This window comes from Amblyomma maculatum, chromosome 5, assembly GCF_055883805.1.
Source record: "Amblyomma maculatum isolate TAMU_Amacu chromosome 5, ASM5588380v1, whole genome shotgun sequence".
Classification (NCBI taxonomy): domain Eukaryota; kingdom Metazoa; phylum Arthropoda; class Arachnida; order Ixodida; family Ixodidae; genus Amblyomma; species Amblyomma maculatum.
Window position 1 is genome coordinate 87,550,114 of NC_139348.1, and position 23,551 is coordinate 87,573,664.

Here is a 23,551-nt window from a genome sequence, read left to right on the forward strand (position 1 = left end):
GGTTTCCTTTAGAGGACCGTGGAAAAGGTCCAAGAAGGTCAATGCCAACTTGCTCAAACGGGCTGTTGGAGGTTTGACTGGCTGCAGTTTTCCATGTGGGCTTGAAGTCGACAGCTTAAAGCGCTGACATTGCACACAGCTGGCTACATATCGCTTGATCGCTGAACGCATCTTCGGCCAGTAAAATCGCTGCTGTGTGCGGTGGAGTGTTCGGGCCACTCCCAGGTGACCAGACGTGGCGTCATCATGCGTCATTTCTAGAACTGTGATACGTAGGCTTTCCGGAACGACAAGAAGCATACGTGCTCCCCCAGAGGCGAAATTTTTCTTGTAAAGCACTCCTTCGCGAATGCTAAATGTGTTCTTCATAGGATATTTGGCGGAATCAAACAGTGAAGTTAATGTTTTGTCTTTGCGTTGCTCGGTTCGGAAAACTCGGAGATCGGGGAAGGTTTGTGCAATTGGAGCCAAATATTCATCGAAATTGTCTGAGTCATTATCAGTCGTTTGAAGCTGCAAACCCGAAAGACAATCAGCATCTGAGTGTTTATGGCCGCTTTTATGCACCACAGTAAAATTAAACTCTTGTATGCGTAAAGCCCATCGAGCGAGCCGCCCACAGGGGTCACGATGACTCACGAGCGAGCAAAGGGAATGGTGGTCGGTCGCAATCGTGAAAGCATTCCCGTACAGATAGGAACGAAAGCGCTGTACAGCGAAAACAACGGCTACACATTCTTGCTCCGTAACCGTGTAATTTCTTTCACATTTACTGAACGAGCGGCTGGCATACGCTATCACGTGCTGATCGCGTCCATGGCGTTGTGTAAGTACAGCGCCGATACCGATACCACTTGCGTCAGTGTGTACTTCAATTGGAGCTGATGGGCAGAAGTGGGGGAGGATTGGGCCCGAGGTCAAAAGAAACTTCAGATGACGGAAAGCTGAGTCACATTCGCTGGTCCAATTGAATGGTGTATCTTTATGCAGTAGACTCGTAAGTGGGTAAGCGATGTCTGCAAACCTTGGTATAAAGCATCGAAAGTACGAGCATAGCCCCAAAAAACTCTGCAGTTCTTTTACTGATTTGGGCACGGTAAAACTTTTGACGGCTTCAATTTTCTTGGGATCTGGTCGAACACCTTCTTTGTCAACTAAGTGACCGAGGACAATTGTTTCACGATCGCCAAAATGACATTTATTTGCATTCAGTACAAGACCAGCTCGTTCCATGCAATTAAGTACGATATCCAGACGGCTGTTGTGCTCACTAAATGTTTTGCCAAAAATTACTACGTCGTCCAAATAACATAAACCAATTTGCCACTTTAGTCCACGTAGAATTGTATCCATGAACCGCTCGAATGTGGCAGGTGCATTACATAATCCAAAAGGCATAACGTTAAATTCGTAAAGTCCGTCTGGTGTTACGAATGCCGTTTTTTCTTTATCTGCAATGTGCATGGAGATTTGCCAGTAACCGGATCTCAAGTCAATAGAGGAAAAGTATGAAGCTGAGTGCAGACAGTCAATTGCGTCATCTATACGTGGAAGCGGGTAGACATCTTTCTTCGTGACTGAATTTAAACGGTGGTAGTCAACACAAAACCTCCATGTGCCATCTTTCTTTTTAACAAGGATAACTGGAGCTGTCCAAGGACTACAGGACTCTCGAATAATGCCGCGCTTTAGCATGTCTTGAACTTGCTCATCTATTATCTTACGTTCAGTTGCTGAGACTCGATAGGGCTTCTGACGTATTGGAGGGGCGGACCCTATGTTGATCGTGTGATGAATACGACTGGTAGGCAGTGGCATTGAGTCATCTTTGGCAAAGTCGAACACTGTCACGTGTTTCAGTAGTAGTTCCACTAGAATACGACGCTCAGTTGTAGAAAGAGACTTACTAATCATAGCCGTAACTTGGGTCTCCATGCCTGGTCGCACCTGCTGCTCAGTGACAGAGCTGTTTAACGCCGCGATGGAACCGGATATGCCTTCCTCGAAACGGGCGAGTTTTAGGCCCCGAGGCAACACAGTTGGCTCTTCGGAGTGGTTCACTGTCCATAGCTCAGTGCGGCCTTTAGTCACGGGAATGACGCAACGAGGCACAAGGATACTCTTCTTAGAACAGGTGAATCTCGTAGGTTCTACTATAGCCTCAAAAGATTCGCACTGGTTCCGAATAGAGAAAACCCGCACGAATGCTGCAGATAACGCTGGCACAATTGTGTCTTCTTCCACAGCAAATGCTCCAAATTCACTTGTCGAGTCATCCACAAGAACTGAAAGTAGTGAAGGATTCAAAGCAACCTCCCGTACCACAGTCTAAAGTTGCACCACACTCTTGCAGAAAATCAATCCCAAGAATCACATCATGCGTAGACCGAGGCAGTACTGCAAATTCTACTCTAAACTTGAGGCCGCCAATAACAACATCCGAAGCACACACACCAAGAGGAACTAAAGGTTCACCACCGACACCACGGAATAACACTGCACGGTCACGACTGAACATTACTTTTCTACCTAAACGGTTCTTAAAACTCTAACTCATAACAGATACTGTAGCACCAGTGTCCACAAGAGCCATTGTTTTCACACCATCAACAAACATTTCCAATTTGTTCTTTAACATAAACACGGGCAGAGGTATGGACGTCATCGACTCGCCGGCGGCCTCACCTCCATCGGCCGCGCCCCCTAGTTTCCCGGAGGCGGAGGGGTAGAACGACGACGAGGGGAAGGTGACCTGCGCGGGCGCTGGGGTGGCGGTGTCACACTACGATCAGATGCAGGAGATGAATTCCGCAAATGTGTCGAATGGTATGAGTCCCCAGTAGGCATACTCGGGGATCGTTGTTGTTCGGTGTGCAGCCGTCCGTGAATGTTCGCTTGGGGTCGATAATCTTGTACAGTTGGAAAACGACGGCGGCAGTATCTAGCGATATGCCCCGCAATGCCACACCTGTAGCACACAGGTTGAGGGCGCCAGCGATCAGCATAAGAGTCCTCACTAACAAAGTCGCGACGTTGGTTGTAGCGAGGCTCTCGCTGCTGACGAACCACATTTTCAGAGTAGGCGGGCCTCTTTTCCATCGGCTGGTGGTCATAACGTTGAGTATAGCTGCGCTGATCGTCCATATGCGAAGCGCCGCTAGGTTGAACCCACGGAGAGGACAGGGTGGCAACATTTGCCTGCGGTGCACAACTCTGCCGCACATATTCTTCACTACAGATGGCGTCCCTAGATCTTGACAATTCCTCGCGTACAATCTCTCGTATCATATCAGCCATGGAAACTGAAGGACAGGCTTCAACACTGGCTACAGAGGTGACATTGGCCAGTCTTTCGAATTTAGGTGCAATTCGTCGCAGCTTGAGAGCCTCAAATGTTCTACAATGCTTTATAACATCAGCGGTGGTGCTCAGGTTCTCTTTGCTAATAAGAAAATTATAAACGTCTTCCGCTATTCCTTTCGGGAGGTGACCGACTTTGTCTTCTTCAAGCATAGTGGGGTTGACGAGTCTGCATAGCTTTAAGATGGCTTCGATATATGCAGTACAAGTTTCTCCGGGTACTTGTGCCCGGTGAAACAAAGTTTGTTCAGCGCGCTTTTTCTTTGCAGGTTCATCTCCAAAATTTTTCTTGATTTCGCTGGTAAAGATAGCCCATGTACTTAATGAATCCTCGTGATTATCGAACCAGTCGAAGGCAGTGGCGGCAAGGAAGAACACCACATTAGCCAGCTTAGTAGCGGCGGTCCAGTGATTGTATTTACTCACTCTTTCGTAGTGCTTCAACCACTCATCAACGTCCTCCTCAGGTTTTCCGGAAAAAGTACGCGGCTCTCGATAATGGGGCCAGTTGTTCGCCGTGGATGGTCCTGGCTGCTCGGTACTGCCGTCTTCAGCCATGTCTGATGGCATTGGTGGTAGGCCACCAAGTCTACGGCTTCTACGGTAGATGAAACGCTCCGTGGTCGCTACCCAAGCACCTCTCACCAAGATGTTACGTACTTTGTACGCAAGGGCGTTTATTTACAGGGATCGGTACAAAGAGGACTGCGGCGAAGCGTACAAACGTTCCTCTGCCCTTGCTCTTTCTTATTCTTCACCGATCTACCCGACCGCTCTTTTTCATCTTCCGTCGACGTTCTACGAAGGCGCGTGACAATATATATATATATATATATATATATATATATATATATATATATATATATATATATATATATATATATAAACTGTACAAAGGGGCCCAAGATCTAGCTTTTCATGTTGCAGAAGAATTAGATTGTAAAGAAAAGTTGTCACTGTGCTTAACTCTCACGGTTTAATTTCCGCAGGAAATTCGTGGCTTGCACCATTGCAAGCATGCAGCCTGTGTGTATCCCTGCCGGCATGGAGTGAAACCGCGGCACATCAGACCCGCTACCCATGCCTGGAGAGAGCGACTCGCAGGAGGAAATTCTTCGTGGGTGAATGCGATACGATTCATACGCCTGTCTCGAAGGAAGCATAGTCATAGTTATAGAGAGGCCCTTCCAGTGTACAAGGCCCCTCAGTGTACAAGAACAGAAAGCTATTGCCAGACGCTGTTCCATCCGTCAACCTTCCCGTGCGTCCTAGCGATGCAAGGCGATCGCTCCCGGGATCGACGAAGCGACGGCGTAAGTAAATCAGCCATTGCTCAAACTTTCGTTTCCTCGATCTTTGTGTGAGTGAGTGCTCAGACATTTTGCTCAGTAGCGGAATGTCCAAGCTGAGTCAACTGGGACCCTGCTTATGTTTTTGTTTAAAATGTGTCTCACGGCAGTGGGGTTCTCGTGTTCATTCATGCCGCGAAATTTGACACAGCCCGCACAGCTGTGCTGGTCTTTTTGTTTGAATGCTGATATTTTCCAAGTTTTCCAAGACATGGGGCGCAGATTCAATGCAACGCGTCCCTAAAAACAGCACTTCAGTAAGGGTTGTGATAGGTTTTTTTTTTTATTTTTTTTCCCGTCTCCGTGAAGCCCTGCCTTAGCTACGTCTCAGACTTGTGTGCTATGCAACAAGCGTGGCTTCAATGTGCACGTGATGTGCAGCTGCTCCGCGCTTTTCTGAGGTAATGCCCAAACATCGTTAAGGCCTTGTTTCAGTGCTTTTTGAGGTTGTAGCCTGAATCACTCTATCTGATTTCAGGTGAAAGAGGCGTTCCCGCAAAGTCGTAGCAGTTCTTCGCACACGCAGAGGCTTTGACAACACACAAGAATGGGGACAGTAGTGAAAATTCGAGCGCCGTTCCCATGGACGATGCTGCACGACTAGAAGAGGAGGTGGAAGTTATAGATTGAGACGGTATGTTTACCTATGGATACACTATGCGGCCACTATTCCTTTGTGATGATTCACATTGTCGTGAATGGTTTTTATCAAGCATTGAGGAAAAAGAAAAACATTTATATATCCCGCATTGTCTTTAGTTCTGACCATGAAACTGAAATACATGAGTAAGCTAGAATCGTGATAAATTATCAGCTTTTGCTTCCTCAGCACTACTGTTGATCAAAAGAAACAATTAATACCTTAAACAATCTCCATAATACTGCAGTTAATTCGAGTGGAGAGCTTGTCACAACATAAAAATGAAGTAATGAAACCACAAGTCATCCGTAGATTCACGAGGAATATTCTTTTATCTAGCCACGTCACTAAATGTACATGAAAATACTGCATTTCAACCTTATCACTCTAAACATAATGTTACCCTAAGAACAGAGAAAGATTGACCTGTTTAAACAAGACCCATTTTTCATCCTCTTCACATATGGATTCAATGAGCTGTTTGTAGTACTTACCAAAACGAAAAAGTTTTCAATGCGTGACGGAAATTTAGTGATATCTCTGTATTTGTAAAGAGTGGTTTAGATGGCATAATAATTCTGTCGTTTTTTTTTGTTTTTTTTTTCTCAAGGACCAACACACAGCGCTAACCAGCGAACAGGAAGTTCTGAAGGTATGTAATACAGTTTTATACACTGTTTGCCTGTTTCACCTGGAGCTGTTTTTTTTTTTTTTGACAGAGCTTGCGCTTTTTTCTTTTCAGGAGTTACCGTGAAGGTTCAGAAGCTTTTCAAGGACGCTGGAATTCAGCTCAGCGCGAATGAGATCTTCAAGCAAAAACAGCTAATAACGGTTGCAAAAATCATTCATGAAAGTGTTTTCTCTGCTTCACTAAGGCAGCGACTTGTTTCGCACGCTTTGTTCACATAGGAATTTATGCTCCTTAGTGAAAGGGAGACTGGAAAGAAATTTGCAAATTAGCAATGCCCCCAAGACATTCCATGCGCGCATGGCTGCGGCGCAATAGGCAGAGGCGAACGGAATGACGGAAATGTTTACGACATGGTTAATAACTCATATTTCTGGCCATCAAAATGCACGTTGCTCTTGGCAAATCATGCGTAATTGCTTCTCAAAAATGCTCGACAAGTAAGATGATTCTAATAAAGTTTCAATCAGTAGCCTTTTTTAAATAAAAATCCGTGCACAAATTTCACAGCGCTTAGTCCATAATGCGCGCTCGAAGCAACGTCCACAGCAAAACGGTACAAATTTATCGCATCGAAGGCATATAGACCTATCTTCATGGTTGTATTACATTCGTAATACAATCACGAAGATAGTGACTCCACGCATGTGATCAGTTTCAAGGGACGACGCACGAAAGGCTTCTGCCGCGGCGACGGCACAAGCTGCGCCCGTCGCGGCGAGCGCTCGGGCACACGCGAGACTTGCGCTCACCGCGACGAGCCCATGTTTCGTGTTTTGAAAGCAAGAGGAATCATGATTAAATACTTTTTTTTCCTGGCACAACAACCGAGGCCGCAGACACGAAGCTACGTGGAAACCCGGAGAAGCCAGAGCGATCGGCGCAGGCAGTCCTTGCCGTGACGTCACGTCGGGCTGACCGCCAGAGGGCGCCACTCAAACTTCTCGGGGCTAATACCCCCCCCTGACGTTCACTTAACATATGTTGTTTCATGTGCAGACACATTTATGTATCTGATATAAACATTTCCCTATGGTAAGAAGCATAAGCATACACAACAGTATTTGTCAGGTCGTAGAGAGCGCTAAATGACGAGCAAATACCGTTTCGCTTATCACTCGTGTGCAGAATTAAAGATTAAATGTGCCGGCAGTCTACGACTCCAAGGTAAACGAATGGGTATATTATAATTTTATCTATTTTCGGGAAAAACAATAAAGGTAAAATTCCCGTACGTTTACTTTAGACTGGTAGACTGTTGGTTCCTTTAATTGTATTCAAACTAACCCTTCATTTCCCCTGAAAATTGTATGCAGGATGTCATTTATTGAAAGGATTCTCATTACCGCGGCTTCTACGAGTGAACTGTTTTGATGAAGGCACAGTTCAACAGCTCATTTCCACTTCTTTGGCTTCTCCCTTGGACATTCACCCCAATAAGTAGGCTTACGCGCTTCAAATACTCAGATAAGAAAGCAGTCGCTCTAAAACAGAGGTAGAAATTCTTACCTCTGATTTGAAAGCAGACCGCGCAAATGCTGTTGTCAACATGGGTAAGCTTTTAAAAACGCTAAGCCGATAGGTCAATCCACATTACTGGTTGTTGGCCAAAATCTGCGCGAAAGAGACAGAACTTCAAGACCTCTTTTCAGCATACACAAAAAGGGCTTCTTCTCAGGACTCACAGATCAGGTCACAAGCCACGCCGTAAGGAAAGAAACAACCAGGTACTTCCGAGAGAAGCAGCAACTGTGAAATATTAACGTGGACTTTTTGCAGTAGGTATTTGAATGAACATGATGATTGTTTGTTTGTTTTTTCACCAAATGCATAGTCAGGAAAAAAAGTACATATTTTTATGATTTATGTGCATCCGCCTCTAAACTGGCGTTTTGACATAACGTAATTATTGAAAGCCTGTGGGGTTAACAGATGTGCGCTAATTTCTGATGAATGTTTTTGCTTCTGTGCGTGAATAAAAGCTCCGCCTGGTTCCGCATTGTATTGCTGCCCTGTAATGGAATACGTTGCGCAAACTGGGTAATATACAGAATGAACGAGGCCGACAGGCCGTGGGTTGACTGCCAACTGTTCGCTCGCAGTTGTGAGGTGGCACACGTTGTGATGTTGTTATTTTAAAAGGTGTTCACTTAGAACCTTTCCAACCATTACGATTGTACGATTGTCCCCTAATATATTAATATTGACTTTTCCTTCAGAAACCGTGGTATGTCTAGGTGCTTTGGCAATATAGAATTTTGAGACAGATACAATCTCAGACAGAGACAGATACAATCTCTGAGGATACAATCGAACGTTTATTTGTGATTGCCCTTATTTTGTGACCGAAAGAAAGAAGTGGCATTGTGCTCTGGACCAGCAGATTCGTTGCCTTTTAAAAGAGCTTAATATGAAGGGTCCGTGGTTCACTGCCCGCAAAGCCTGCAAGATATTGTTTTGTTACCTGAGGGCGACTGGATTGAGTGAAAAATTATAATAGTGAAATTTTAATAAAAAATTCCTCTGTCCCAGTGACAGGTAGTCAAACGGAACTTTCTGGCTAACATCCTTTCAACCCCTGATCCATTTTCTGTGTTTTTATAAGTTTGGCAGTGAGAGGCGACACTCAAATTTAGTGTGTTTAATTTTTAAATCTATTCAAGGAATCGAAGAGCTGGGCCCGCTTGCACGATAAAGTCCGCGCTAAGTCGAGCCTTAACAGTGTCTTTAGTAAGACCAGACTTTTTCAAGACCGGAGTTATTCAGGGCTGTCTTATCATACCCATAGAGACAGTGGATACCTAGTTTGAGGACAGCGGGTACCTATACATGGGAAATCTTGGCCCTTGCTTAGGGAACGCGCCGTGGCACCTGACGGTGCTTTCAGTCTGTCACGGCGTGGTGAGGGTGAAAAACTTTATTGAAGAAAAAAAAAAGAAAGAGTGCAGGTCAAGGGTCCTTTGCATGAGTGGAATGCCTAGTATGGGAGGCCACTGGACAAAGCTATCACCATTGCCCGTTGGCCAGGGCCAGTTGGGACTCGAGCGATGAGCAGCTAAGCAAGGCCGCCTCCTAAGTCGAATTTTCCTGCATGTCTAATCTCTTAGGGGGCATGATGTGAGCGCACGTTAAAGCGTGCTGCAGTCGTTGCTGTCTAAAACAGAGCTCAACTTCGCATGCATATGACGCGACGTTCACGTCTTAAGCAGCAGAAACCGTAGCCGTCGTGCGTGCTTCATTGGCAATCAGCAATGACAATTAAAATGTTAAGCCGCAAGTTTTTCTCAATCATTTGCCTCATTTTGATTAATTACCACGTCTTTGCTTGGGTATTTTTTTTCCTCTCATAAAATGCCTACAGGAACGCGCCACGCCCTTCCACAACACGTTTTCGGGATGACTTCAAAAAGCCTCCTAGGGCAGCGGTTATATGCATTTGGGTAAGCAGTGTAAGTACGTGCGCGTACTAGTGCTGGTGTGTGAGGTGGGGGGGGGGGGGGGGGGCAGACAGGCCGCGGATATCAGACTTGTACGTAGCAGCGCTTTTAGGGAGCTTTAACTGCAGTCCTCAAAAGCAAGTATTGTGCTGACGTCAGTGCCGGTTGAATCGCTACTGAGGCATATTATAGGAATCGACCAGTTACATTTAGACGCTGTCCTAACAGCTATCAAAAGCTGAGAGTTGTCTCCCACAATTTTAGAGCACTCTACGCACTGCAGCTACAATTGAGGTTATGTGCGCCGCAAATGTGACCTAAAATCAGGTTGTGACAAAAGATGCCGTATTGGAAGGCTCACAGAATTTCGATCTCTCTCAAGGTCGCTCATTCACGGATCGTGCGTTTTATCTCGACGCAAGATTCACCAATCATGCATTTTATCTTGACGCGAAACTGTCAAGTCGCTCATTCACCAATATCAATCCAATATTCAATATCATTCCGTTTTTAGAAAACGCCTCACTAGCTGCCACGCTCACACATTCCAAATTTTGGAGCCGTTACCACATCCTTTCTTCGACACGGTTTCCTTACCCACTGCTGGCACAGGCTCGTCGCTCGGAACGTTGCCTGTAAACCTATTTACCAGCGGTATACAAAACGGACCGCAATAGACTAAAAGAATAACTTGCGCTTAGCAGCGGCACTGGTTGGAACACATGCCTGCAACACCCCTGAATAGAAAACGGGGACGTATTGACGAACTTCAAGATATGCGGTTTTCGTTTTAGAGGGGCTTCGCGAAAAAATCTATACGATTGAAATATGCTTGTTAATCTATCCGTCTTCCGAAAAGTTGATTTGAATTTGTGACTAGTGTAAAAATACCAAATATACCGTTAATTTCTCAATCACCTTACTTTGAAAGCTTCCACGCTTCACCGTGATCGCGTGGACCATGCAGTGAAGTATTCTCAAAACGCGACGGGGCCTTTTTGTAAAGAGGGCCATTGCGACGGTGTGCCCAATAAAGCGCTTTACGAAAACCCATAATAACGTCGTTCTCAATACGCTTTCATTTAAAAAGCAGACAAAATCGCGCAAGTGCACGTCAGGTACAAATAGTTTCTGTCAATTTATTCAGGCCCCTTAAATAAATAATGCTTTCTTATAAAGCGCAGATTTTTCTGGATCCTTAAAGGCTGATATAGGTATATGGAAGTTTACTGCATTCTGCCACGATATGACAGCTCCCACTAGTTTTATGCAGGGCCTTATTGAAAAATAAATTGTATGTCCAAAGCTGTGTAACATTTGTAATGTACTTTTAGTTTCGGTGTATGCCTATGCACAATATCGGTCATGTGCAAATGTTAGGCAAAAATGACAAATTTTTATTTTTATTAATTTTTATTATTTTTGCACCAGTTTGTAGAATATTTATTCTAATGCATTCTTCCCCACAAATGTACTCGATTTGTATATCAAAATGTCAGTACTCCACACCCCAATCTCTGAAGCACAAATGAACACAAATATGTTACAGTATTGTTGACAAATACAGCTGTTCATATGACTACAGCAGTTGCCACCATGACAGTAATGTGGTATACTTGTGCAACCACAGCATTTGCTCTCACCGTTTTTTCCTGCAGATAAACAAAAACGACCAGGTACTTTTCTTCCAGTCATATAATTCTGGCCTGTTCTGGGTGTTGGATGTGCACAGGTTACGAGTGGTATTGCAACCATATACAGATATGCAAGATCAGTAGCCCTTGAGGTGATTTAATGCAAGCATGTGACCAGCACCAGCACGACATTGAGCAAAATCATTTGCACATACTGTTCTCGCAGCATACAATTGAGGAAATGGTGGCCCACATTGGCAAGAAATATTATCATACAAGCAAAACAACATATACTTGAGCAAAGTACAAAATGACAGTTGTAGATGCCTTACACACACCAGACATGCTGATATTTGTTCTGCAGGTCACGCTACATAGTGAGCAGCAGAGAATAAATAACAAACAACAGTTTGTAATGGTTACAGGTATTGGTCTCAAAGGGTGGAATTAATACTTTTGAAGCACTTGCAAGAGTATAATGCAGAAAAACTTAGTTGACATAAAAACTTGACACGACAAAACATGCACATGATTTGAATCACGGTGGGTGAGGAGTGCTACAAAAGGCTATAAACATTCTAATACAAGGTTAACCAAAATGTTTTTTAATTTTGTACATGCAAATAATAAGACAGTTTTCTGTGGCCCTATATATACTCTTCAGTTGTCGCAACTGTAATTGCAATGTAAGCACTGCCAATAATACAGGTGTGATCACTGAAAGTTGATGGCAAAATTACTCGTTACACTTTGAGCAGGTAGTTCGCATTTTATTTTTATGCAACATGGCTCGTCCGAGCATTGCTGCCATGGATGCCATACGAGACAATTTATACAAAACCTGGGGCTGTGAACACCTACCACAATATGGTAGCCCGCGCTTCTACTTTTGCATACATTCACCAAGTCTCCCAGAGTTTGCCATTGCACTCTGATGCCATGCAAGTATTTGACAAAATGGCAATCTTTGAGTGATGGAAAAACATATTGCATGTTTAACAATTTACTGCACAGACTCTAACAAAATATATAGTGTAGGTATTAAAATAACAAATTCACAGCTTAAAAACATGTAATCTGTTAAGTACCATACTTTACCACACTGAACCTACTCTTGGTGTAACCGATGTTAAGGTTACGCTTGGTTTCATTTATTAGGCTTAACATCCCACAGTGACTCAAGCTATGAGAGATGCAGTAGTGGAGAGGTAGGAAAATTTCGACCACCTCGGATCTTTTAACAATCACTGACATTGCACAGCAGACGGGCGCCTATGTTTTTGTCTCCATCGAAATGTGGCCACCATGGCCAGGATTCAATCCTTCATCTTCGGGTGCAGTAGCCGAGCACCCTAACCACTGTAGCTCCACTGCAGGTAGACATTAAGCTTTGTGCTCAAATATAATCTCCTGTTTACATGTCTCGAATTGGATGTTACAACCAAAATGAAGTAAAAAGAAGATGTTTATGCTCCATCTGTTATGCTCTATATGTACTGCAATATTAAACAGCTCAACAGCAAATACTTCGATGCACACTCTTGCTTAGGCTTCAGGATGTCAATACAAGACTGACATAGCACACAGTGAAATAAGCTCATTTGCATAGTTATCCGGTCATGGGAAGTCACCCAGTGAAAACATTAAACTAGCACAGGCGTAATTCATTTCACATAACTGTACTTAAAGCAGGAGAAATCTTGCTGCACCATGCCTTTGTGCAGCATAAATATATAACCCCAGTGAGGATAAGCATGTACAGACACTTCATCTTGCACTTCCATTTGCTTGCCTATGCTGCACGCATACTCCTGGGACACGTTGTGGAGTTAGCACCTCGTCATGATGCTGGTCCACACATGGTCCAGTGACATGTGCTGCTGATCATGGAGGGAATGGAAGCAGCGTTTCAGCTGCCCTATTGTCCTACAAAAAAAAAACCCATCGTGAGTGGGCTGTGCAATGCCACTATAAAGTTGGTGACGCGCGTAACGCAAGTTGCTGCAGTAAACGTGAATGCATATGCAGAATAATAAAAATTTTCTCTCCATCATGATGCATTTCAAATAACGCCACATCTGCTCTGAGTAACCTGTGGTTTATGAAACTGACAGCTTCGTAATATGCTGTACATGGAATGTATGTTTTGAGCATTTCTTCTTCCAGGCTATCACACAACCTGTAAACGTGTCCGGTGAAATGTAATGCAGTAAATGCCCTTGCATCATTAATGAATGGAAATATTTTGATACCTTCATTTAAGGAAATATATATCATGCTCAAATGACAAAATAATGCTATGATTTTTGAACAAATCTAATTGCTAAGTAAATATTGATATGTGTCATTCAACAAATATAACTTGACTGACACCCAACCATAATTTGTTTGTTTGCTGAAAAGCTTCCCCCCCCTCACACAAGCTTGGCCAAAGTTATTTGAATGCAGTGTTATTTAACTAGTAAACAAATGCGACATCAAAGTTAATTTCTTTCAGCATACATTGTTCGCTCAACAACACTTGCAACTGTACCAAGCTGTTCGAACAACACGGACATCCACAACCGGTCAGTGTCCGGGATACCATGCAATCCAATATTTAGAATGTGCTGCGCACCTACCTTTCAATCACTGCTCTGGTGGTGCCGTGAGCTGCACTGTATCGCTTTTTGCCGCACATGTCCGCATTCTGGAGCCAAAGTCTGCATGGATAGCCACTGCAGCAGGATGCCGGTGTAAGTGCCCGGTTTGAAGAGCTGAGCGAGGGCGCTGTGTGTGAGCACTCGTGCGTAATATGTGCCACCGGGCTACTTTGCGACCACATCGAGGATCTGGCACTTGCTGTCCACCACAAGCTGCACGAAGATGGAGTGGTAGAAATGCCTATTTATATGTACGCTCCCTCGTACAGCTCATGGGCCTGGATCTTGACACGAGTGGCATCGATGGCGCCCACGATGCCAGGGAAACCTCCAGCAGCACAGAAGTCGTTCATGCAGCCCGGCAGCTCAACCTGGGATGGCCAGCTGTAAAGCAGGAAACCTGTGTCACTTCTGGTGCGCATATTCATCGGTTACAGTTGCAGGTAATCATGTGGCGGCACAAAACCGAGATTGAATTCCACGCTGATGCTATTGCGTAGCAAGACTTGTCGTCACTTACTCCATCGGTGACGTGCTGATGAGGCTCTGAAGAGGATGCAGTGCAGAGCACGTGCCCTAAGTGTCCAAGGCCAGCTGCCGAGATGGCTCTTGCCCACATTTTATGGACATGCCCAGGAATGCAGCCGTCAAGAATATGACGACTACAAGAAGTTGGATCGGCTGTCGGCTAAACAGGAGGAACATTAACACTTGTGGCTAATGGACAAATTAGGAGCCGGAGCTTGCTCCGATTCCTTGAATAAAATAGACTGCATGATTCCCTTTAAGTTAAAAGACAGCCTCATTCTATGCCACATGGCAAGCCTTAAAAAAAAAAAGAAGAAAAAAAACTTGTCGTAGACCCTGTATGATGCCCCGTCAAGGTGCGCAATCGGTACCGTTGTGCTCGACCAAGGCAATAAACGCTTATGACCGTAATAGGTGAAAAAAATAAACGTTCCTGAGAATATTGCTTCGCTGTTGCTAACGTCCGCTATGGGCCCTGTATATCACAACAACCGCTAAATAAAGGTACACGATTTAAGCACTTTCTTCTATTTGTTCCTGCCTTGACTCTACTGGTCAAGAAACATCACAATAGGCAAAATGGGTGAAATGACAACGGCGGCTCTTACCGTGTCCAGGCTGCGGCGTTCCGTTTCAGTGCGACAACGACTCTTCTTACTGCCCGGCTTGCCGTCGACTCGTCCACGCCGACCGGTTCACTAGCCTTTATGAGAAAGCCGCCGGTAGCAAAAACTTCAACGCCAGAAGCACCAGGCAGTATGAAGTTACCGCATGACTGCGATGAGTCGGGCTCGGTTAACGGATGCTGACCCTGCCGAAGCGAGATCGCAGCTGCAGCTCAAACTCGCAGGGATATTTCCTGTCACTGAAAGCACGTTCGCGACACAAGTGGAGATCTGCAACGGGCAGCACGCGATACTGACGCTCCGCAGGCTTTCGACGAACGAGAAAACGTCAGCGAACGCACACCACGCCGATCAACACACAACGAGTGACCATCTATTTAGTTTTACGGCCTCCCAAAACATGACGACGGGATTTAGTGCAGTTTCAGTTATTTTGTAAAGCTGCCGAGAAGCGGTGCGCACATCCTTATTTGACAAAACAACGCAAGAAAGGCAAGGGGTTAAAACAAAAACAAAAACGCGTATATGAGCGTCAAGCCAAGCGCTACTTCTAAGGCGTTGCCACCTCTCGGTGAAATATTGCGGCAAACGTCGTGACTGTCCAGCTCGTTCATAGGCTTTGTGCAGGCCTCAAGTCTATCTCGGTTGGCTCTGTATGTCCCTATGGCCAGCGTTCTTAGCTTAGATTTCCCTACGGCTTAAGTCGCTTGCACAAAACTTTCAGTGCGCGTTTAAGACTGCGGTTAAGACGGAGCTTAAAGACAGCGTTCAGGCAGTCTTAACTGCGAACTTTATTAAGATTCAAAATGGCTGCAGTGCGGCTGCTACGGCTGGATACACATGGAGACCCCTTCGAGCTTGGAAAACGTGCAACTAAGTTTTTCTGTACCCCTTCGTGTTGATGTAGAGGTGACACGCGTCCTCTCGGAGTTGTTTAGTGACTGAGAACTTGTGTCGACGTTCTTCCGTTGCTCTTTGGACTGCCATGCGAGTCGCGCTGGCTTCGTCGGCTTGAGGTGAGCTTGAACATTTTCGCCATTCTTTTGCGCGGGTGCTTTGCTATGATACGTCTCTCGTGTATTAAACGGTGAATGCAGTAAAAAAAATAATAGTACGCGAAACGTAGTGATGCTCTTGTGCTATGATACCGGGCGATGCAGAATAATTGATGGTGCGTTTCCGAACCCATTTCTTGGTTGCCGTATTTGTCGTCGTAGTTGTTGCGACGCACATATTTCTTTTTTTTCGTTTTCCCTGTTGTGTGTATTGGCACCGTATATCCCACGGGGGCCTTTAGTGGTGTGACTGTACGGCTAAACGCGGCACGAGCTGCCGGTTTCAAACCTCGCATGAGTCTCGCTTGCTAATGGCCTCTTTCTTTCCGCTCAGTGTGTAAAATGGGGCGCGCAGCTCAAACATGCGTTTGTACCGCTACATGTAGGTTCCAAATGAAGAGCAATTGAAACATGTGTCACAAGTGAAACACTTACGTCTTGTTTCCAGCCGTCATTCTCCGGAGGATGGGCCTGGCGTGAATACATCAAAGCTTTGGGAGGCTTCCAACGTGTCGTGGGCGCCATCCATTGCACTCTCTTCGATATCCTAGTGCTGGGCTGCATCTGAGAGCGTGCACAAACCAACTGATCGTCTTCGCATTAGTGCTTCAGTGATTTTGCGCTGTTCAAACAGCGCTTGTTCTGCCATCTCAGGTAGCAGCTCGCAAGTAGCTCGTTGATGGTTGGATGTTTATACGTCCCCGCTGCTTTTGGTGTCAACGCTGCGTGCTTATTGTGTGGAGCCCTTCACAGCGTCACCAGAAGTGAGACCAGCAGCAGATCGTTTTGATTGCTCATGTGTGCTTGCTGTCAGCACTTAGTGTTCAGTGTGTGCAAATTGGATGTTCACAGTGCCGCTAGAGAAGTGAGACCCGTTGCACCTGTGCTGTTGGTGTCAGCCTTGTCAGCTTTGTGTGGTGCCGAAACAATCAGTGTCAACACATGTGAAGCTGCAGCTGCCATGTTGGACTTCTAACATATCTTGCAAACCTTAAAAGTTGCTGTATCAGGCTCCAGCATATTTAAGCACTCACTTTTTTGGAGACAATTGGTGGAGTCCTGACCGGCCTGCTTTTAAAGTGTGATTCACAAGAATGCAGATGTTTGCAAAGTGTTTATGCAATTAAAAAGGCAATTGTATTCATTTATAGCAAAGTATCAATACACTGTTTAAAATGTATAACTGCATATGCAACTTTTGGAACCCTTTCATTATCCCACAGAGTTCACGTACTCATACTCCTGTATCCAATGTGAGCAATGCGTTTTGAATACTGATACTACCTGTTGCTGCAGGCAGGTACGTTATGTGTTTGCCAAGAATGTGAGATATGTTTCCAACTCCCTTGAATATTCTGTCCCATGTCTCGAAGACCTTTTTCTCAGGCTGCATTACCATGATAAAAATGTGCTGTAGCAAAATCCAGCTCTGAACCATGGCTTGTCCTTTATGCATTATTTATTTATGTATTATGTTACTGTGAAAGCTACTGTGGCAATCAGCAAAAGACGCTAAAGACGCAGGCACAAAAGTTAAACTTATCCGTGACAAACTGACAGTAAATGGTGTAGCTTATACCTGGAACATGGAAACTAACAGTCGTGTTAAGCTGAGCAGCACTCGCGGCAGCTCATGCGATAAAGACCATTGACAAATATTAAATAAGGAACTCAATCCGCCAAATGTTAATGCCCGCAGTATGGTTAATAAGCCTGAACTATTATAATTTTTGTCAGTGTTGCACAAACCGCACTTAATTGCTGGCACAGAAACTTGGTTGCACTACGACGTACAGAACGCTGAAAACCGTCTCATCTTTATTTGCCGTTGGCTCAGGCTTTTTCAGATAGTAGCATCACAATATTTTACATGACAAACTACAATCCTTCAACATTCAACCCTTTAAGGCGCATGATCTTTTTAAATTGCTTAGTTTTTCGTTAGGTTATTAAGCAGGCTGAGTGCATGGAAACAATGTGCACAACAGGCTATTTTGCTAAGATTCTGCATCATGATATATTGTTTGTACACATTTCCTTGTGGTCGTGCTATGCCGCACTTCACTTCCAAATGGTCATCATTGAAATATTCGTGTGAATCACAAAAGGCCAACAATTCAGTGTAATGATTGCAATATGCCAAGTTTGAAAGCATTTTGTTCCAACACATTCTTGCTTACAAAAATGTAAATATTTCAGCAGAGAAATAGCTCGATTGTGGTACAGCAGAACAAAATTGCATACTGTTCGTCACGTCAGCTCTATAAGTGCAGTATCGTCACTTGTCTAGCATCTTAATCTATGCTTTTGCTGTTAAGTGAAAGCCTCCTACAAAGCCTCCAGGCATGAGGTTTTCAGTGGTTTTCAGCCTTCAGGCAGAGGTTTTCAATACCTTTAATGATTACAGCAGACAAAGTAGGTCACGGTCACAACACCCAGCACCAATTATAGGTTGTTGACATATTTATGCACTCTCCTTCGTACCTGATTTCATAAGGGACGTTAAATACCGTTAATGAAAGTATGTTCTTTGTCCTCGCTAATATCCGAACACTGTGATTCGTTAACTGCATGTGCACTAGCAGCTCATATTGACAATGGTTAACCTATTATTTGAAAGTAGATGGGATGCTACAATTTTAATGGGGTGTTTGGCTGGGTTTAAACGAAACTTCAGGGAAAAAAGGGGGGGGGGACATGCCCATCAATATGGTATACAGAGAAATACCGTAAAGCAGTCTTTTAGGCCCCCTTCTTTTTATTTTCTACATTAATGATCTTGTTTCCATACATTCATCTGCAAAACACATTTACGCTGATGATACAAGTCTGTTTTTCTCTGTCACTCGGGCATAGAGCTATCCAGTCGGGCTAACATAACCTTGGAAAAAAACTGAACACTGAGCGTGTCAAAACAGTCTAAAACTCACTGACAATAAAACAAAAGCAGTTCTCTTCCATCCCAGAAATAAAGCAATCAAGCTTTATCAATAGACTCAGTGGCACTAAAACAGAAATTGCTCACTCTGTGAAAACGTTAGGCGTGTACTTCTCAGGGCACATGACATGGGAAGTTCACATAGAATATTTAGTCAACAAACTACCACACACAATAGGTTCTCTACGCCGACATTTCCCAGTATTTCCACTTACCATTAACATTATGCTTTATAATTCACTCTTGTCGTCAGTGCTGAACTACTGCTTGCTAGTAGGGGCAACAACAACAGCAGAAAAACGTACAATAAGAAATATTGCTAAAGCTTCTTACCTCGAACATACAGGACCAATATTTAAGCAGCTAAAAATGGGTAAAGTAACATCTTTGTATACCCACAGGCTTTTGTGATTATATAAACAAGACATCAATAAAAAGGACAACACTCTAACACTCATAGCAGCGCTTCAAGACAACACACACATACGACACCCGTAACCCGGAGCATTGGCACGTTACAGCATGCCGGACGAACTATGTCAAGCAGATGCTTCGCTTCAGGCTTTCTACCATATTAAATCAATAATTCCCTTATAGTGGTCAAGATTTCTCTCTTCCTCCCATTAAATTAATCCGTAAAATGTTCTATGAATACATATTTTTAAATTAAGTGTTCTATTGTGCAGCATGTCTCTGTATTATTTTGTATTTTTCCTAATTTGTGCTTTTTTGTAATCTAATCATTTCTCCATTCATTATTTATTCATTGTGTAAGCGTGACTTCTCTGCTGTTAAATGCCATCACATACAGGGGCAGCCGGGGCGTCAAGCTCCTCTTCGAAGCAGCTTTTTAGCGGCTGCTCCTTTCCTTATATTAAAGGAAAAATAAAGTATAATATAATATTATTATTATTAAATTGCTGTTTTGTATTTCACAATGTGATGCATAGTGCACTGAATTTTTCAAGAGGTACCTGTGCAACATTTAGAATATTACAATGCAATTTTTATTAAATACATTAAATATTAAATAAAATTACATAAACATACAACATTCCTATTCAGTGGTCCTTGTTTGGAAATGCTGACAGTTATTATTAAGACAGTTGGGGGGGGGGGGGGGGTCACTGATTTCAGTCTACTGCATGTTTCCTTTTTTCAGCCGTTCTATGAACATCTTTGCCGATGTCATTGTGCAAGTACATGCAAAATGTTTTCAGCCAGCAGCAAGAGACTCATGCTAGTTGGTCACTGTCTAATAAGGCCAGTGCCCAGCAAGCATTTGCATGCCTGTTGCTTATGAGTTTTTTTGTTTTTTTTTTTTCAAGAATAATTTTTCTCAGTAATTTCCTCTTGCAAAATAAACTGTTTCCTTCGTTAGTTGCCTTGTTTTCAGCCTCAATAATTTCTCATTACCAAGCCTTTGTGTTGTTCCTAGGCCCTAAATTACATCATTCACATCACAGCTTGCAGCTCGGCGGCCTATGGGTATTAATATGTTGTCTCAGCACAACGCAGTGGCCCAGTTTATGGAACTTGACTGTTAGATTTGGAGAACCCTACTTCGATTCTGCCTTGGTGTCTGCGTTTCGATGGTGACTAAACACAAAGCTGGCCGTGCACTGGGCAATCTCAGTGTATGTTAAAAAAAGGCACAGTAAGCTTGTGCACATCCCGACTATGACATTGCTTAAAACTTGACATGCTAAATCCTGTAAACAAAAAAAATCATGTTCTCAAAACGTATGCGCAGAGGATGTACAGAGAGCACTAAATGGGTGCTTGAATGAAGACATAGTCGATTTGTTAATTTTCAGTAGGTGAGCGGCGGACCGGTCACCGGGAAGTGTCTGTCATATGAGAACAGGTGAAAGGAAAAATGATAGTGGTATTGATTATTAGAGGTTATGACTTGTGATGACCCACATGTGTACCGACGACCTGTAATTGCAATTGATTAGAAATGAATAAAATGACTTGTAATGCCCAAATGTCTAGCAATGACTTGTTACGACTACAATTGATGCATGAGTGCTTGGTAGTCCAGCCAAGCGGTAACAAGTCCTGTCATTGACACCGCTTAGTAAGAGTCGCTTAAGCACTTGATGTTTTATGTGCATGCGCTGTTATGTGTATGCATGTGTATGCCCTGTTCACAAATGTGGAGCACCACCAAATCGTCTGACAGCTGTTCCGATTTTTGAAGACATGTGCCACACAAAAAGTCCTGTCTGTCAAGCTTACTATATTTAATCAACATCAAGCAACACAGGTAATGAATATACCCCTTGTTAGATATCAAACTAGACTGTTTTTTGCAGTGCAACACACCATACCGCAATTCCTATTATGTCAAAAGGTAAAAATACGGCCAGAAAAAACAAAGATAATAGCAAGGTTGAGCCTTTCCCAATCTTCATACAAAGAACATATCTGTACTAAAGCGGGGGGAAAATGGTAGCACATCTGTGGCGCACATTGCAAAAATAAAGGAATAAAATAAAATGCTGCGATAGCAGCAACTAGTGAAAACGTGGTCTGTGCGTGTATTCCCGATTTTTTCTCACATCCAACTTCATAAAACCTTTCTTGCCATTTGTGCGTTAATTGCAGCGCTAATGTTACTGCAATCCACGCCAATCGCAGCCCAAATGCTTTGTGAACACAAACACGACCCAAGGACGAAAGTTTGTGCTGATCACCGGTCGTTTACGGTACGGAGACAGAAAAGTCGAGGCATGTAGAGAGCACAGCATTGCATTAAAGCCACCGACGACTACAGACGTGACACAGGCGTGATCACCCGCACAACTCATCACTTCGCCACGAGACGTATGCACACGGTGCACAGCGCGCACACATAAGCGCGCACACACACATACGTCGAATAAAATTACACATCACAGCATGCGCGTTGGACGCGGAAGCTCTTCGGCCATCGCCGGAGACGCACTTAGTCACAAGGACGATTTTATCGCACATTCTATTTTTTTCTTTCTTTTCACTGAACGCTCACTGATTCACGATGTGCTTGGCTGCCTTACCGCGCCGTGAAAGGGGCCCAAATGCTTCGTACACTTGCAGCCGGATGCCGAAACGCAGAACCAGTGATTTCAACAGTTGCAGAGAAATAGACTACTGGAGAACGAATGCTGACAGAGGAAAAAACGAACTAGTGAGCGCACAGGCCAAACAGCAAAACACCCGACTGCAAATCTTCGTTGCTCACTTCGGCTCGGCCCGTGTTCACCAGAGTAGCTTCCACGAACACCCTCAGCAACCACGTTAGTCATTTTACCTCATGACACAATCTTAAGTCGCAAAAAAGCAACGGCACGGATCTAGCACAACGCAAGAATGGCAATGTTTACATCTCAAAACTGGGACGGGGCCAGCACGTCCCTGCTTTCCCCTGTTTCGCTACTTAGGTACCTGCCGTCCTTGTGTCTTAGCTAAGACGGCACTAGAGTCGTAATCTTGCAAGCGACTTATTCAAGTCAAGACTGAAGCCCAGTCTTGGCTCCAGTCTGAAGCAGCCATGCTAACGGCCTATCCTTAAGACTGCAGTTAAATCTGGACTTAGCTAAGACAGTCTTAAGATCGTTTGTGCAAGCGGGCCCTGCTCTAGTTCTAGTACACTATAAACGCCCACAGAGTCTTAAGCGAACAAGATGTACGCAGTCCTAAATGACCAAGAACTCAAAGCAAAGGATTACCCTTTAAGGTTCACGAAATTTCTGTGATTCTTGCTCATTTCCGCAGTATTGTTCCTAAACTTGACATCGTAAAAAGCATAATTTTCACTTGCTGTCATTCCTGGCACTGAAACGTGGCTAACTCCCGAAATTTGTAACAGTGAACTATCATTTCCTGACAATCTATGTGTTTTTCGTAAATACAGGGAAGAGGGAAGGGAAACAGGCTTAATTATCGCCTTAAGAAACGATTATCAGCCATGTCAGGTCACCTTCGACACGTGCCTCGAGCTGTAGTGTGTCAAGTTTCGACTCAAATGTTCCACACATATCATAGGTGTATGCTACCGCCCCCCAAACAGCTCTCCGGATTTCATTGACCATCTGCACGATGCATTAGAATACATTTTTGCTACTTACTCCCAAAGCATTGTTTTATTAGGTGGGGACTTCAATTACACTGCTATTAACTGGATATAACCATCCGTCACAGCTAGACCCAATCACCACGAATGTTCACGCCTACTCGGTACAATGGCTTAATTCCATCTAACCCAGCTGGGTTCAAAAGCCTACCCTAGGTAATCATGTTCCAGATTTATTACTTACTAACCTCTCCCCTCCTTCTCGCACCTACGTACTCGAAGAAATAAGCGATCATAGATTCGTTCACAGTTTCATAACCATGCACCTTCCTGTCAAGCAGGTTGCTACCAAATGTATACTGAACTACCGAAAGTGTGACAATGAAAAATGAATTGTATGCTACGATACTATGCGCAGATTTTCGAAGCCGCTTTTGAGACTCACACGACGAACGAAAATTGGCTCTTATTTCGCGATAAGCTGCAGAAAATTGAGCATGCCTGCATTCCAAAATTACACATAAAGCAGAGAACTGACGCCCCCTGGTTCACAAAAAATGTTGAGATACCTGAAAAAAAGAAAAGAGTTTGCCG